Source organism: Chiloscyllium punctatum, chromosome 45, assembly GCF_047496795.1.
Source record: "Chiloscyllium punctatum isolate Juve2018m chromosome 45, sChiPun1.3, whole genome shotgun sequence".
NCBI classification, from domain to species: Eukaryota; Metazoa; Chordata; class Chondrichthyes; order Orectolobiformes; family Hemiscylliidae; genus Chiloscyllium; species Chiloscyllium punctatum.
In genome coordinates, this window is record NC_092783.1 from 12,527,268 (window position 1) to 12,539,108 (window position 11,841).

At 42.3% G+C, this 11,841-nt stretch overlaps 1 protein-coding gene across 1 annotated transcript in view; it reads right to left on the bottom strand.

Annotated features, from left to right (window-relative positions):
• LOC140467162 (zinc finger protein 76-like) overlaps positions 1 to 11,605 on the bottom strand; it is a 72,353-nt gene extending 60,748 nt beyond the window's left edge. Inside the window, exon 1 of the mRNA XM_072563291.1 lies at positions 11,443 to 11,605. The gene's annotated coding sequence lies outside the window, so the exon portion shown is untranslated. The remainder of the gene's footprint in view (positions 1 to 11,442) is intronic.
• Between the last annotated feature and the right edge of the window lie 236 nt (positions 11,606 to 11,841).

Sequence of the window (11,841 nt, forward strand, 5' to 3'; positions counted from 1 at the left end):
TCATAAATTACAATGAATAAACTAGTTACCATGCTACAGAATTTGTTGGCGTTGGAACATTACTGTACTCTAAGAATACTGCCAAGACAGAGTGTCATAAGCTTAGTGAATTACAACCAGGGTTACAAAAATAAAACTATAGATAATAACAGTATGACATGAAACTTCAATAGAACATACTTTAAAGAAAGGAAAGCTACAAAAGCTAACATAAGCATAAATAGATAACTGAGACAGTGCTTTCAAACTTGCGATTACTTATAAAGTGCTGAAATTTTGGATGTTTGTTTGTGATCCAAACCCTTTTGAATATACAACTTTGTAACATATTTACCATTTATTTCCCCTACAATTTGTGGAAATGAATCCAGACTCTAAGCAAAATGTGTTCCTTTTTGTAAAGCTGCTTCTCCTTTCAAGGCTACATATTTTATTTTCTTGTTAAATGTCTTGTTGGATCCAAGCAGCAAACATTAAACTCAGTAACTATGACAGCAGTCACTGTGACACTATGACAGTGATCAAAACTAACTGTGGTGATGTGATAGAAATTTGTCCAGGAAAGCTTAACGAAGAAAAACCAGAATTCCATGAGTTGAATAGTTTCAGTCTCCCTATCTAAGGACATAAACGATTTTGGAGACAATTCAAAGAGGTTTACTAGATTGGTGCCTGGAGTTGGCAGTTTGTCTTATGAGTAAACATTGGACAGTCTGGGCTTCCTTATATTGGATTTCAGAAGAGTGACGGGTGGTTTGATTGAACAGCTGTTTTAAAATTAGGTATTGTTCCTTTAGGGTGAAATTAAGAGAAATAGGTTTTGCAAGGTTTGTAGCTCAGGTTGAGGTTTAGCGTGTAGGTTAGATATCCAGACATTTCATTAGCTGGCGAGGTAACATCATCAGTGGCCACCTCCAAGTGAAGTGAAGCTGTTGTCTCCTGCTTTCTATTTATATCTTTCTCCTGGATGAGGTTTCTGGGTTTGTGGTGATGTAATTTCCTGTTTGTTTTCCGAGGGGTTGATAGATGGTATCTAGATCTGTGTGTTTGTTTATGGCGTTGTGGTTGGAGTGCCAGGTCTCTAGGAATTCTCTGGCATGTCTTTGCATAGCCTGTCCCAGGATAGATGTGTTGTCCCTAGTTTCTTTCAGAGAGCTGGATGCCTCTGGAACTCTGCCTCACAAGGCAGTGTAGACAGGGTCATTGAATGTTTTTAAGACAGAGGTAAATAGATTCTTGTTAGACAATAGAATTAAAGGTTATTGGATTAGATGAGAATGTGGAATTCAAAACACAAACAGATCAGTTGCAATCTTACTAAATGACAGAGCAAGCTAAAGGGGAGGCAATGCCCTAGTGGGCATTGTAATATGATTAATCCGGAGACTATGCTCTGGAGAACCAATTTGGAATCTTATGGCAAATAATGGAATTTAAATTCAATAAAAACCTGGAATTAAGAGTCTGATGACCATGAAACAGTTGTCAATTGTCAGAAATACTCATCTGATGTCCTTTAGAGGAAGAAACCGCTATCCTTACCTGTTCTGTCCTACATGGGACTTCAGAGTACAGCAGTGACTGACCCACAACTGCCCTCTGAGCAATTGGGGATGGGAAATAAATGCTGGCCTAATCAGCGATTCCACATTCGACTGATTTTTTAAAAATGACCAAATGACCTACTTCTACTCTGAATTCACATGTTCGCCAAAATAGTCCCTGTGCATACGCAGCCCATGACATTAGCTGGTCATGACAGGACAAGCTGCAGGAAGTGCTGTACATGCTATGTGGATGTCAGTATGCTCTGTATGTAGTGATGCCACATCAGTGAATGCGCTGCTCACAAGGGGGCTGCAGTGGTTGGTTGTAAGGGGAAGGGAGAGGTGCATGTTGGTGCTTACACTCCTTGGTGGTGGTAGGAACAAAGGCTGATGATTAATGGTCGAGGCCTTCACTAGTAGCAGCAGGTGGCTGGGTTATGGTAGTGGGGTGAGGAGAGCTGTACCAGAGATGAGAGAGAGACAACATCAGCAGTCAGTCTTAGTATGCTGTTTAGGAAAATACAAGGGGTGATGGACTCTCAGGAGAATGTAGCACGCACAGCCAGGTTTCTGATACCAAGACTGGCTCTAATGTAACAAGGGGTACATCAGGTTCCAAGCAATCGAGTGTGATAGGGGACACTCTATCAGAGGCACAGACAGACGTTTCTGCAGCCGACAGCAAGAAAGCAGAACGATATGTTGCCTTCCTGGTGCCAGGATCAAGGATACCTTGCAGTGAGTGCAGAATAGTCTCAAAGGGGAGTGGGACCAGCAGGAGGTCATTGTGCACATTGAAACCAACAAAATAGGAAGGGAAAAGGATGAGATTCTGAAGGGAGAATATAGAAATTTATGCAGGAATTTAAAAAGGAGGTCCTCGAGGGTAGTAATATCAGGGTTACTCCTGGTACTATGAGCTAGTGAGGGTAGCAATAGGAGGATAGAGCCGATGAATGAGTGGCTGAGGAGTTGGTGCAGGGGAGGAAGGTTCACATTTTTGGATCATTGGAATCCAATTGGAAGCAGGTTAATATTTTGGCAGGGAGATTTGCCAGAGTTGCTAGGGCAGATTTACTCTCGTGATGTGGGGGTGGGAGCCAGGGAGATAGTGACGAAAGAAATCAGTTTGAGACTGGTACAGTTGGCAAAAGGAGCAAGTCAAACAGTCAGGGCAGGCAAGAACAAAGCAGAGAACGAGGTAGGACTGATAAATTAAACACATTTATTTCAATGCAAGAGGCCAAACAGGGAAAGCATAAAACACAGGGCACAGTGAAGAAAATGGGACTGTGATATCACAACAATTACAGAGTTGTGGCTCAGGGATGGATAAGACTAGCAGCTTAATGTTCCAGGTCATAGATGTTAGAGGAAGGATAGAAAGGGGGCAAAAGAGGAGGAGGAATTGGATTTTTAATAAGCGAAAACATTTGGGAAGATATTCTTGGAACATATATTTGGGTGGAACTGAGAAATAAGAAAGGGACGATCACTTTATTGGGAATGTACTATAGAACCTGCAATACTCAGCAGAAAGTTGAGAAACAAATTTGTAAGGATAATAGGGTGGTTATGGTAGGGGATTTTAACTTTCTAAACATAGCCTGGGATTGCCTTGTGTTAAGGTTTTAGATGGAGAGGAATGTGTTACATGTGTACAAAAAAACTTTCTGATTCAGCATGTGGACGTACCTACAAGAGGTGTAAAACATTACCTACTCTTGGGAAATAATGCATAGCAAGTGGCTGAGGTGTCAGTGAGGGAGCACTTTGGGGCCAGTGACCAGAAATCTATTAGCTTTGAAATAGTGATGGAAAAGGGATAGACCGGATCTAAATTGAAGGAAGGCTAATTTTGATGGTATTAGTTAAGAAGTTTCAAAAGTTGATTGGGAGCGGGTGTTTGCAGATAAAGAGATGGCTGGTAAATGGGAGGCCTTCAAAAATGACATAAGAATCCAGTATGTTCTTGTCAGGGTAAAAGGCAAGGCTGGTAGGTATAGGGAATGTTGGATGAAATTGAGGTTTTGGTCAAGAAAAAGGAAGCATATCTTAGGTATAGACAGCAGAAATCGAGTGAATTCTTTGAAAAGCAAAATGGCAGTAAGAGTATACTTAAGAGGGAAATCAGGAGGGCAAATAGTGTTAAGGAGAATCCAAATGAATTTTATAAATGCATTAAGGACAAAAGAATAACTAGGGAGAGAATAGGACCCCTCAAGGATCGGCAAGGCAGGCTATGTGTGGAACCACAGGAGATGGGGGAAGATACTAAACTAGTATTTTGCATCAGTGTTTACTGTGAAGGACATGGAAGATACAGAATGTGGAAAAATAGATGGTGACATCTTGAAAAATGTCCATTACAGAGGTGGTGGTGGTGCTGGTGCTGGACATCTTAAAATGCAGAAAGTTGGATAAATCCCCAAGGGCCTAATCACATGTACCCTAGAACTCTGTGGGAAGCTACGGAAGTGATTGCTGGGTCCCTTGCTGAGATATTTGTATCACTGATAATCACAGGTGAGATGCCAGAAGACTGGAGATTGGCTAACATGGTGCCACTGTTTAAGAAAGGTGGTAAGGAAAAGTCAGGGAACCATAGCTTGACCAGTGGTGGGCATGTTGTTGGAGGGAATCTTGAGAGAAAGGATTTACATGTATTTATAAAAGCCTCAACTGAATACGGATCGTCAACATGGCTTTGTGCATGGAAGATCTTATCTCATGAACTTTATTGAGTTTTTTGAAGTAACTAAGGATTGATGGGGATGGAGCGGTGGACATGATCTATACGGACTTCATTAAGGCGCTCGACAAGGTTCCTCATGGTAGACTGATTAGCAAGGTTAGATCACATGGAATACAGGGACAACTAGACATTTGGATACAGAACTGGCTCGAAGATTGAAGACAGAGGGTGGTGGTGAAGGATTGTCATTCAGACTGGAGGCCTGTGGCCAGTGATGTACCACAGGGATCAGTGCTGGGTCCACTGCTTTTCATCACTTATATAAATGAATTGGTTGTGAACACAGGTGATATGATTAGATTAGATTCCCTACAGTATGGAAACAGGCCCTTTGGTCCAACAAGTCCACACCAACCCTCCAAACAGCAACCCACCCAGACCCATTCCCCTACATTTACCCCTGACTAATGCACCTAACATTACAGGCAATTTAGCATGGCCAATTCACCTAACCTGCACATCTTTGGACTGTGGGAGGAAATCGGAGCACCCGGAGGAAACCCACACACACACAGGGAGAATGTGAAACTTCACACAGACAGTTGCCCAGGGTGGGAATTGGACCCGGGTCCCTGGCGCTGTGCTAACAACTGAGCCACTGTGCCACCGGTGGTATATTTAGTAAGTTTGCAGATGACACCAAAATAGGTGGTGTAGTGGACTGCAAAGGTCACCTCAGAGTACAACAGCATCTTGATCAGATGGGCCAAGGAGTGGTCGATGGAGTTTAATTTAGATAAATGTGAAGTGCTGCATTTTGGAAAGGCAAATCAGGGAAGGACTTGTACCCTTACTAGTAAGGTCCTGTGGAATGTTGCTTGGAGTGCAAGTTCATTGTTCCTTGAAAGTCATCTCACAGTTAGATAGGAAAGTGAAGGCAGCGTTTGGTATGCTTTCCATTATTGGTCATAGCATCAGTATAGGAGTTGGGAGGTCATGTTGTGAACATTGGTTAAGCTATTTTTGGAATATTGCGTGCAATTCTGGTCTCCTTCCTATCGGAAGAATGTTGTGAAACTTGAAAGGGTTCAGAAAAGATTTACAAAAATTTCGGCAGGGTTACAGGATTTGAGGTATAGGGAGAGGCTGAGGCTGTTTTCCCTGGAGCATTGGAGGCTGAGGGGTGACCTTATAGAGGTTTCAGAAGTCATGAGGAGCATGGATAGGATAAGTAGACAAGGTCTTTTCCCTAGGGTGGCCAGAACTAGAGGACATAGGTTTCGGGTGAGATGGGAAAGATTTAAAAGTGATCTAAGCGGCAACTTTTTCACACAGAGGGTTGTGCGTGTATGGAATGAACTGCCACAGGGAGCAATGGAGGCTGGTACAATTACAACAATTAAAAGGCAACTGGATAGATATACGAATAGAAAGGGTTTAAAGGGATATGGGCCAAGTGCTGGCAAATGAGACTAGATTAGTTTAGGAAAGTTGGTCGGCATGGAAAAGTTGTATTGAAGGGTCTGTTTCATGCTGTATGTGCTCAATCTCTATGATTCTATTTTGTTCATTGATGAGCATGATAAATGAAACCAAGTGTATTGTTCATACATATCTTACTGCAGCACCATCTTTCAGACTTGCTGCTCTTTTGCATCACTTTCAAATTATGTGGGCTTTCTCCTTGAGAATGCACATTCTGTGCCACCTATAGGTGGCATTTATTCAAGCACAAGCATGTTCATATGCATTTATTTCAAATCACTGCTACCACAGTTTTAAAAAAAATCAAGGCCCAATCAATTGCATTACGAGGAGGAACTAGTGGGTTTAGCAGCCTTAAATGTGGATAAATTATTTGACCTACATAAAATTTACTTCACTGTTGACGGAGGAACAGGAAGACATATAAAGAACCCTCACAGTAATTATCAAATCCTATCTGACCATGGCTGAGTTACCATAGCATTGAAGGGTAGCTAACATAGTCCCTTTCTCCCTTTTTTAATATTGGGACAACGAATCAGTCAAGCTAACCTCAGCTACAGGGAAGGTATTAGAAAAAATTCTGAGCTCCAATTATTTCTGCTAACATGGAGTAATCAGGGATAGACAGCCTGATTTGTTAAAGCAGGGTTGTGTTTGAGAAATTTAATTGTTTTTTTCTTAAGAGGGTAATCAGAAGTGTTGATGAGGCTAGTGCATTTGATTTGCTCCACATGGACTTCGGCAAGGCTTTAGATAAGATGTCTCATGGCAGACTGGTCAAGAAAGTAAAAGCCTAAGATCCGAAATAAAGTGGCATATTGAATCCAAAATTGGGTGTGAGGCAAGAAATGGAGAGACATTTTTGTGACTAGAAGTCTTGCTTTCAATGGGGTTCCACAGTACTCAGTGGTGGGGCCCATCCTATTTGTCGCATACATGAATTATCTGAACTTAAACATAGGGGTTATGTATGATCAAATCATTTACAGATTACACAAGAATTGGTAGGATGGTAAATAGTGAGGATGATAGCTATAGACTGTAGGAGGATATCAATGGACATATCAGCTAGGCAAAGTTAAGGCAAAATGGATTTCAGCTTCGAAAGAAAATAGGTAATGGACTTGGGATGGGTTATCAAGGCCAGAGATTATAGTGTGAATGGTAGGAATCTGGACTGTAATGAAGATCAGAGGGACCTCCACATTCATAATCCAGAGATCCCTAAAGGTTGCAAGGTAGGTAGTTAAGGCAGCATATGGAGTCATAGAGACGTACAGCACAGAAACAGACCCTTCCGTCCAGATATCCCAACCCAATCTAGTCCTACCTGCCCATATCCCTCCAAACCCTTCCTATTCCTATACCCATCCAAATGCCTTTTAAATGTTGCAATTGTACCAGCCTCCACCACTTCCTCTGGCAGCTCATTCCAAACCCGTACCACCCTCTGCATGAAAAAGTTACCCCTTGGGACTCCTTTATATCCTTCCCCTCTCACCCTAAACCTATGCCCTCTAGTTCTGGACTCCCCCCAACCCCAGGGAAAATACTTTGTCTATTTATCCTATCCATGCCCCTAATGATTTTGTAAACCTCTATAAGATCACCCCTCAGCCTCCGACGCTCCAGGGAAAACAGCCCCAGCCTGTTCAGCCTCTCCCTATAGCGCAAACCCTCCAACCCTGGCAACATCCTTATAAGTCTTTCCTGAATCCTTTGGCATACGTAGGGAGGGAACAGGAACGTTATGCTGAAATCATAAAATGCTGGCTAGGCTCCAACTGTAATACTGCGTGCATGGTCACCATATTATGGGAAGGATATGATTGCACTACAGTGTTCTGAATTAGAAGATTGCTACCCGGGCTAGAGGGTGAGAGATATGAGGGAAGGTTGTGCAGGCTAGGTTTGCTTTCCTTAGAGCAGTGAAGGTTGAGAGGGCGCCTGATAGAGGTATATCAGATACCAAGTAGAACAGATAGTAGAATTGGAAGACACTATTTTCCATTAGTAGAGGGGTCAATGACCACGGGCATAGATTTAAGTTAAAAAGGTAGAAGGCTAAGAGGAGACTGAACAACAATTTTTTCACACAGAGCATGGTTGGAGTCTGGAAGTCACTGCCTAAATAGTTGACCCTTTAAGCCTGCTCTGCAATTCAATGGGTTCACGGCTAATCTGATAATTTATAACTCCGCTACCCTGCCTAATGCCACAATCCTCGATTCCCTTACGGATTAGAAACGTCAATCTCAGCATTGAATATACTTAACGAGCCAGCTTCACAATCCTCCATGTTGAAAATTTCAGACTGAATAACCTCAGAAAAAATAAACCTGAACCATCTTTGTCTCAAATGCACAAACGCTTATGCTGACACAAAAACAGAAATTTCTGGAGAAACTCAGTAACATCTGTGGGGAGAAAAGAGTCAATACGTTGAGTCTAGAGGCTCTGTTCTGAAGATGATTTATCAGGCTCGAAATGTTAACTGTTTTCTCCCCACAGATGCTGGCAGTCCTGCTGAGTTTCTCTAGCAATTTCTGTTTTTGTTTCAGATCTCCAGCATTCTCAGTTCCTTATTTTACCTTACTGTAAGCTCATGTCCGCTGGTCATAGATTCTGACAAGATTACAACAGGATCTTGATCAGATGGGCCAATGGGCTGAGAAGTGGCAGATGGAGTTTAATTCTGATAAATGAGAGGTGCTACATTTTGGGAAAGCAAGTCTTAGCAGGACTTATACACTTAATGGTAAGGTCCTAGGGAGTGTTGCTGAACGAAGAGACCTTGGAGTGCAGGTTCATAGCTCCTTGAAAGTGAAGTTGCAAGTAGAAAGGATTGTGAAGGCGGCGTTTGATGTGCTTTCTTTTATTGGTCAGAGTATCGAGCACAGCAGTTGGGAGGTCATGTTGCGCCGTACAGGACATTGGTTAGGCCACTGTTGGAATATTGCTTGCAATTCTGGTCTCCTTCCTATCGGAAAGATGTTGTGAAACTTGAAAGGGTTCAGAAAAGATTTACAAGCATGTTGCCAGGGTTGGAAGATTTGAACTTTAGGGAGAGGCTGAACAGGTTGGAGCTGTTTTCCCTGGAGCGTTGGAGGCTGAGGGGTGACCCAATATAGGTTTACAAAATCATGAAGGGCATGGATAAGATAAATAGACAAAGTCTTTTCCCTGGGGTCGGGGAGCCCAGAACTAGAGGGCATAGGTTTAAGGTGAGGGGGAAAGATATAAAAGAGACCTAAGGGGCAACTTTTTCACAGAGGGTGGTATGTGTATGGAGTGAGCTGCCAGAGGAAGTGGTGGAGGCTGGTACAATTGCAACATTTAAGAGGCATTGGGATGGGTAAATGAATAGGAAGGGTTTGGAGGGATATGGGCCGGGTGCTGGCAGGTGGGACTAGATTGGGCTGGGATATCTGGTCGGCATGGACGGGTTGGACAGAAGGGTCTGTTTCCGTGCTGTACATCTCTATGAAAAGGAAATAACCTCTTAACATTTATTCTTGTCAAGCCTCTTAAGGTTGTCTCTCATCCTTTAAGCAATATTTAAATATTCACTTGCCTTGCCGCAGCCTTCATGGCTATGGGGCAAGAGCTGGAATATGGGAATAGTACAGTCAAACCTTTGTTGACCAGCATGGGCACATTGATCCAAAAGAACCCCTGTTTTTTTCATTTTAAAAAGATCTCAAATCACATCAGCTTTCTAAACACAAGTAATATAACCTCATAAGTTAACCCACTGGACCCAACTATCAACTTGGTGAAAGTGAGGACAGCAGGTGCTGGAGATCAGAGTCAAAATGGTGGCACTGTAAAAGCACAGCAGGTCAGGGAGCATCTGAGAGCAGAAGAATGGACTTTTCTGTATAAGCCCTTCATCAGGACTATCAACTTGGCAACTGTACTCTATCCCACAAGATCAATACATCATTTGAAAGGTATACTGCCCACAATTGATAGTACAGTATCTGGCTTCACAAACAAATTTATCTAATAATCAATATGGAAAAATTACAAAAATATTAGATTGCGTAAAGATGGAAATGTGCTGAACTTTCATATTTGCCTCAGATCATTTATACAAATAGCATGGCTTTCAACAGAAAACTAAATGAAGTTATTAAGTATACCTGTACTGACTACACATTTTATATATTAGTTTGAAGGCAAAGTATGAAATAAATAATGTAAAAAAAAAGAAAAATACTTTAAATGAGCAGAGTAATCAGAATAATGCAATTATTGCGTTAACCTGCATACATTGGTCTCCGATGAACACAAGGAATATACAGTACCTAGTATAAAAAACCCTGATAATTGCCATGGTTCTAAAGATAGGTCACTGAACTCAAACCATTTTTTTGTTTTTTCTCCATAAATGCTGGGTTACTCCAGCAATTTCTGTTTTTGTTTCCAATTTAATTGGTGTTAGTTGCTTTTTGACATTTAATTTTTGTAATTGACATTTGTATTTATCGCATTATTCACATCCTCAACTCCTTTCAACTTCAATACCAAAAGTCAAACGGACCAACCATCCTGCCAAGTCTCACTTCTTAAGATTAGTAATTAATTTGTTTTAATAAGTGACTTTCTAGGTACAGCTTATTCTTAAAACAGTTCCATTTGAAATGCAATTTGTAATCTGCAGTGATTTGAAATGCAGTGCTACTGTTCAATATTTCACCAAATGTTAAGATCACTAAATAATCGACATGACACACACTAAACGTAGCCAACAGAAGAATTAAATTCGATTTTACTAAGACATAATACTGTATATAAATGTAATTAGATCAGAATTACTAGGACCTACATAGAATAGCAAATTAAGCTTACTATATGGGCATATTTTTAAAAAAGAGACATGTTCAAATTCTAGCTTCTTTTTAGTAGGCCGAGAAACTTGTGCTATCACTGAGCAAGTTACTAAGGGGTAGATCGAACAAATAAATCCAAAAGCGTGACAGAACAAAATTCGTCTGAAGTCATATTCAAAAGATGAGTCAGAACTACGAAAAGAACATTTATTTTAATTACTACGAACAACCACGTCAATGTGATGGCAAACTAAGGTGCATTTTGAAACTTAAATATAAAGGGAACCCAAATCTGAGCCGTTAGATCGCTGGCTGAAGAGTGATGAATTTTTGATTATATATACCTCAACCTCACATTTTCACTGAATTAGTTCGGATTTAAGATCGCAAGTGTTCAAAAATACACAGCCAGACTCGTTCACAGCAAAAGCTAGGAAACAGTTAAAGTTTGAAGAGCAAACCCTCCCTTACTCTCAAATCAGGTGCAGACTACACCTTCCAAATATTAACCTTCATTCCCCCCCCCCCTCCTTAATCTACTGGGCAGCAATGTCTGGGAATATTTCAAACACCCTGTCCTCCAGACAGCAGTCCCAGGACTGTCTGATATGTTCCCAGGCCCCAGAGGGAACAGAGAGTAGAGGAGAGACGTCTTGGACAGTTTCATCCATCAGTAGAAGAGCACAGGGCGGGACTGGCGACTAAAAGCCTGCAGTAGGCCGGGAACAGGCGCCTGTATACATGCGGAGGGTGAGAATGACAGAGAGGGCCGTTTCTCTCCGGCCTATGGTTATAATCGTCCCCGGCGAATGTCCCCTTGCCTCTCTCTCCGGGCCGGCAGCTGCTGCAACGCCGACTGGGAAAAATTTTTACTAACCTTTTTTTCCAACAATTCCTCCGTGCGACCGCCATGCACCAGGGCGATGGCGGGAACCGCCGCCCCCGAACAGGCATCTGTGAATGATACCTGCGCCGCGGCAAAGTCACCCAGCATCAGTATTCAGGGTCCCGGGTACGCATACTCTTCCCCTCCCCCACCACCATCGAACACACATGGAGCGACCGTTGCTACCGACGAAGGCGTGGGGATATTCAGCGTCCCGGGCCAGCCCACGCAATGTCCCTTCGCCCCGAATCAGCATTTCTCAAAAGCCGAATCGTTGCGTGCACGCTGAAGACTGGGCGTATTCATGGTCCGGGGTTCGGAAACCGGCACAAAGCCGTAGCAGCCTGAAAAATTCCGCCCCTCATCGTGTGTGAATACATAAACACAACG